This window comes from Lytechinus variegatus, chromosome 12, assembly GCF_018143015.1.
Source record: "Lytechinus variegatus isolate NC3 chromosome 12, Lvar_3.0, whole genome shotgun sequence".
Taxonomy (NCBI): domain Eukaryota; kingdom Metazoa; phylum Echinodermata; class Echinoidea; order Temnopleuroida; family Toxopneustidae; genus Lytechinus; species Lytechinus variegatus.
In genome coordinates this window covers 20900006-20906015 of record NC_054751.1, presented here as the reverse complement: position 1 = coordinate 20906015, position 6010 = coordinate 20900006, and positions in this window count along the sequence as shown.

Below are 6010 nucleotides of genomic sequence, written 5' to 3'. Positions count from 1 at the left end.
CCCATGTTGTGTATGAAATATAGATCAGCGAATTGATGTACGCCAGCAGCGCAGCGCAGCCATAGAGTGCAGCACAGTCCCATCATCAATGGCCAGCCCAAATTGCAAGCAAGGAATTGGATGTGCTAAATCAAACAACCTTGTAAAATACTTCTAGACATGCGCGTATGGGGGGGGGCTTTCGGGGCCCGCCCCCCCCCCCCGGTAGGCGAAAAGGGGCACCAAAAAGAGGGGGACGGGCCGCAGGGGCGGATCCAGCCTTCGCCAATAGGGGGGGGCCCGGATTTTTTTTTCAGCCATATTTTCCCCGATCGGCCACTCGAATATGATATCTGCCGGGATTTTTGGTTTCTTTAAAGGGGTAGTCCTATATCAGTCACTTCTTTGCTTTATTCTTATGAATAAACATAAATATATGATACCATAATCATTATTTATATAATGCGAGCGCGAAGCGCGAGCTATTTTTTGGGGGGAATCTTATGTACTTTTTTCTAAAAGTTTTGAACATTCTGGGCAATCCTGAAAAAAGATAAGTATGCAAGTGAATAATTATTACGAACGTGAAGCGCGAGCAGAAATGAACTGATGGAAAAGGTACTGTTAAGGACTTGCTTGCAGTAAGCCATGAAGATGTTACATATTTTAAAAAATCAAATAATGCGAGCACAAAGCGCGAGCTGAAATTTTTTGACATGTTTACCTAAGGAATGGAAATTCTAAGCACTTTTGTAACTTAACATAATAGGTATATAACTAAACGATTGGTGCGAGCGCGAAGCGTGTGCAAAAAATTTCGTGATTTAGACCTACTGAACGAGACACTCTATTCAAGTTTTGTAAATCATGAAAAGGATGAGGAAGTGGGGATCTTCCTTACATTAATAATGCGAGCGCAGAGCGCGAGCGGAAAATTTTTATATACGTTTTGAGCTGATCGAAAACGTATTTGTTATGGACTGCTTGAACTTAGCCATGAAGACGTTAAATTTTATTTCAACATTCAAATATTGCGAGCGCGAAGCGCGAGCTGAAAATTTTTGACATTTCTACCTGAATAATGGAAATTTTAAGCACTTTTTGTAATCGTGGAAAGGATAAGACAAAAACTGAACATTATTGATGCGAGCGCGAAGCGCGAGCGGAAAAATTCTGGACACTCTATTCATGTTTTGTAAATCATGAAAAGGTTAAGCTATTGGAAATTTTCACACATTAATAATGCGAGCACAAAGCGCGAGCAGACAATTTTTTTATATTGTTATCTGAAACTGGATAATTATTTGAATGGAGAACAAGCTGCGTATCTGAATAAACGTGTGTTTGAGATATCGACCTAGAATTTGGGTACTCTAAATACCTTTTTTTACCATGAAAATCAAAAAAAGCGAGCGCAAAGCGCGAGCTAAAAATATATGATATTCAGATCTGAAAAGGGGTCACTTTAAGCTCTGTATTGCAAGCACTTTGTGGAAAAATTGTTAGGTGAAAAAGGATAACAGTTAAAACAGAGCTGATATTTTCAATTATTGTTACTTTGAGTTTTGACATTATGTCATCATAAGAAAATGATGACTATCTTCCTATTTCTCTTCCTAAGCATGAGAGCGCAAAATCTATTAATATATATGGCCTGAAAACTGGGGGGTGTTTCACAAAGATTTAAGTATGACTTAGGTCGCACTTAAATGTTGACGCTTACATGATATGCAACGCGCAATCTTATTAGAACTCTTATTGATCAAAACGCAGTAGTGCGCGTCCTCTTGGCATGATCTGACCAATGCTGTCATGCCTTTTATACTGCGCGCAACTAGACATTTAAGTGCGACTCTAAGTCATACTTAAATCTTTGTGAAACACCCCCCTGGACATTTAAAGCACTTTTGTAATTATGCATAAGATGCATGAGTTTAAAATCTATCAATGCGAGCGCAAATCGCGAGCAGAAATTAATTATTAATTGTCATCAAATGGTGATTTTAAGTAGTTTGTTTTAGAATTAATATTGAGATATACATAACTCACTAATCAAAATGGAAGCGTGCAGCGCTAGCTGATACGTTTTGACAATCTGACCTAAATAGGGATATTTTAAGAACTTTATGGAATACAGGAAAATAATAGGTAACTGACAAATCAAATTTTGTGAGCGCGCAGCGCAAGCAGAAATTGGTAATATTCAGACCATAAAACAGAAATTTTTACACTTTTAAAAAATCAATTTGTAAATAAAACAAAATAATGAAAGTTCAATTTCCCAGCTGAAATATGTTTTGTATATTGACTTCAGAATTTGATATTTTAAGGTCCATATTGAGCAAGATATCACCTAAAAGGCAATGCGAGCGCAAAGCGCGAGCGAAAATTTTATATCCTGACATAGATTAAAAAAAATAATTTCCAAGTCTTCCCCTTATCTTATTTTATTCACTCATCTTCCTCCTCTTATGCTTGCCTTCCTTCTTTTCTCCTCTCTTTTCCCTTTTTCTTTTCCCCTTTTTTTTCCTTTTTTTTTGCTCCTCCAATAGGGGGGGCCCGGGCCCCTCGGCCCCCCTGGATCCGCCTATGGGACGGGGAAGAGAAGAGAAGAGAGAGGGAAACAATTGAGGAGAGAAAGAGAAAAAATGGGAAGGAAATAGAGAAACTATATGAAAAGAAAAGGCAGAGAAGAGAGAGAGGGGGCCGGAAAAAAAAGTTTAAAAAAAAGAGTGGGGGGAGCCAAATTAATGTTTGACCTAGGAAGGGGCGCCAGATTTATATTCGACCTTTGAGGCGCCATTTGATGTTTGACCTGAGTGCACCAATGTTCCAATTGTATAACCTAGTCTTGGGGTGGCAATTTTATGTTTGACGAGGGGGGGGGGCCTGGGGTACCAAATTCATATTTCATATGGGGCAGGGGCGCCAAATTCATGTTTGATCATGACCGGGGAACTAAATTGACATGAAACTAGGGGCGCCAAATTAATGTACGCCCGGGGCCGCCAAATTAATGTTCCCTCGGGGGCACCAAATTCAAAGTCGACCTATGGGGCGCCAATCAGATATTCTACCGGGGTGGCCAAATCAATTTACCTAAAATGAAGGGGCACTAAATTGATCTTTCACTCGGGGGGTGCCAAATTAGTGTTCGACCAGCTAGGGGGCGCCAAATTCATGTTTCACATGGGGGAGGGGCACCAAACTCATATTCACATGTGTTTGGCGCTCACATCAAAATGTTTAGTTCCATTCCCATCCTATTCATAATTACTGAAAGAGCTTAGAATGTCCAAATTTAGGTCTAGAATATTACAATTTTAATCTCGCTATTCGTGCTCGAATCAAATTTTTGTTATGACGATCAGGGGCCGATTGCACGAAAGGGTCTTTGCAAGGACCGTCTTTCGTGTCGCCCATCTTTTATGATGCGCCATGTGAAACGCATTTTGAATAAATCATCTGCAAACATATTTCATTCGTCCGTTACAGTAAACAAAATATTTGCTTATAAAATGATGTGATATATCATGAAATTGTGTAAAATTTGATTTAAAAGCAAGCTAACGAATCTTATTCTTTATCATAAATTTCAGAAACACCCCGCTTATAGCGTATCATAAAAGATGGGCGACACGAAAGACGGTCCTTGCAAAGACCCTTTCGTGCAATCGGCCTCTTGTTTACACACTAAGAAATTCGGGTTCAATTCTACACCCGTATAGGGGTGCAGCACACGTCTACCCCTGAGGGTGCATGTACCCATGAAATAACAAAAAGATTGTCGAGACTTTCTGTCCATTTACTTTCTGTATCGGTTGGGACTGAACTCACCCATGGACCTGGGATGCGGGGGGTGCTGGGGGTGTTGCGTGTATTGTTAAGCACCCCCACGAAATCAGGTTCCCCCCTGTATTTTAAAAGATACAGGGGGAACCTGATTTCGTGGGGATGCTGCCTATGGAAAATAATACGAGCAGCGGCAGCACCCCTTGCCAAAACAAGGTCACATTATGAATCCTAATAAAGTGGTGCTTGAATAAATGTATGGCATTTCAGGTCAGTTATCATGGTTATTAATTTTAGCTGGCACTTCTATATTAAATTACATGTATTTCTTTACTGACATGTCATGTATCCTCGTCATGTTTTTTTTTCTAATTAACGGTGCAAGGTCCAGTTTTCAGGTCTGTATTTTGGTTTTGTAGTTAAGTATTTATTGCAAAATAATGTTACAATATACTTTAGGATATCAAACAAAACACCGTTCGTACAGGCAAGTAATATTATTCATAATACAGAAATTGCTAATATCATACAGCTCTCTAGTTCACCAAAGGCGAATGGTAAAAGCAAAATCGATAACAGGATGTCACACAGAGAGAGAGAGGGGGGAGGTGGGGGGGGGGGGTAGGCCTCACTTTGAATACACCATTGTATTATTGTTCCGTTCTCGCACTGCTTTTGAAATGCCTATATCTCAAGACCTTTTAACAGCGTATACGTTAGGTATACCGGAGTCAATTGAGTTTGAGCCAAAATAGCATTTTATTACTATTTTTGTAAATATGGGCGTCTCCATGGTATTTTGATGGGAAAGGGGAAGACAACACAAAAGTGTTGTTAACTTTTCTTCCAAATTGAATAACTTGGGTAATAATGCATTGTAGAGTTACGCGACCCAAAATTCTGTATGCCCTTTCCTTCTTTTCTTCCCGTTATTTACCTTTTTTCTCATGGGGGTCCCCTTGAAGGAGCTCCCGGCTGTAGCTCCCCCCCTGACCCAAACCTTATAAGTTCTTGTACAATAAAGCCCAGTGTGGGGCAGTCAAATGTACTGCTGTACACACGCGTGGCCAAATTATTTCCAAACACAGACGAGTTTTTCTCTGTGTGCAAAATAACACCCTAAGGCACCCTAAACAAGTTTTTCGTATAGGCTTCATTTACACATTCATTTGGCCCCTAAACAAGTTGTCGCCATAATATGACTCCGGGGAAAAGGCTTGGGGGAAAAACATATACCCTTGAACACGTTTACCCACATATAGCTTTATAGGATCTTTTAGCAGCACGTTCATACCAATAGCAAGTTGTATATTGCAAATCTATTTGAAAGTAACATGATAATATTTCATGAAGCTCCGATCATCCATTATTTTGCCTATTCAATGTCGCACTTTATATTACCCCGGCTTTATAGCACCAGCCGCTAAAGGCGCTTGGTGCATTCAAAGGGATACCGGGATCAATGTACCTTAAAATTTAAAGGACAAGTCCATCCCAACAAAAAGTTGACTCGAATAAAAACAGAAATATCCACCAAGCATAACACTGAAAATTTATCAAAATCGGATGCAAAATGAGAAAGTTTTGACATTTTAAAGTTTCGCTTAATTTCACAAAACAGTTATATTCACATCCTCGCCGATATATGCAAATGAGGAGACTGATGACATCACTCACTCACTATTTATTTTGTATTTTATTGTATGATATATTCAAATTTTCTCCCTGATGTCGTGTGAAACAACGATTAATTCCCCCATGAACACGTGGCTCATTCAAGTTGGTCCGACAATCTGTAGAAAAATGAAATATTGTATAATTCAAACAATAAAAGAAGAAGAAATAGTGAGTGAGTGACATCATCCACTTGCATGTCTCATTTGCTTGTCACTGAGTTGTGCATATCACTGTTTTGTGAATTGAGTTAAATTGAATTTATTATACAGACGGTCACTGGCAATTGCCAACATTTTGTTCAAAAGAAGAAATACAAAATAGCGAACGTTTTAAATGTCATAAATTTCTTATTTTATATCCGATTTTGATGAAATTTCAGCGTTATGTTAGTTTGATTTTTCTTTACTTATTCAAATCAACATTTTTCTGGGGTGCATGGACTTGACCTTTTGATAAATCACCATCATCTGTTTTATGTATTTTTCTTCTTTCCAACACAATATTTTATGACCAAGGGGCATAGAGCGAGAGAGATAGAGGGGGGGATGCTCCCAAAGTTTAG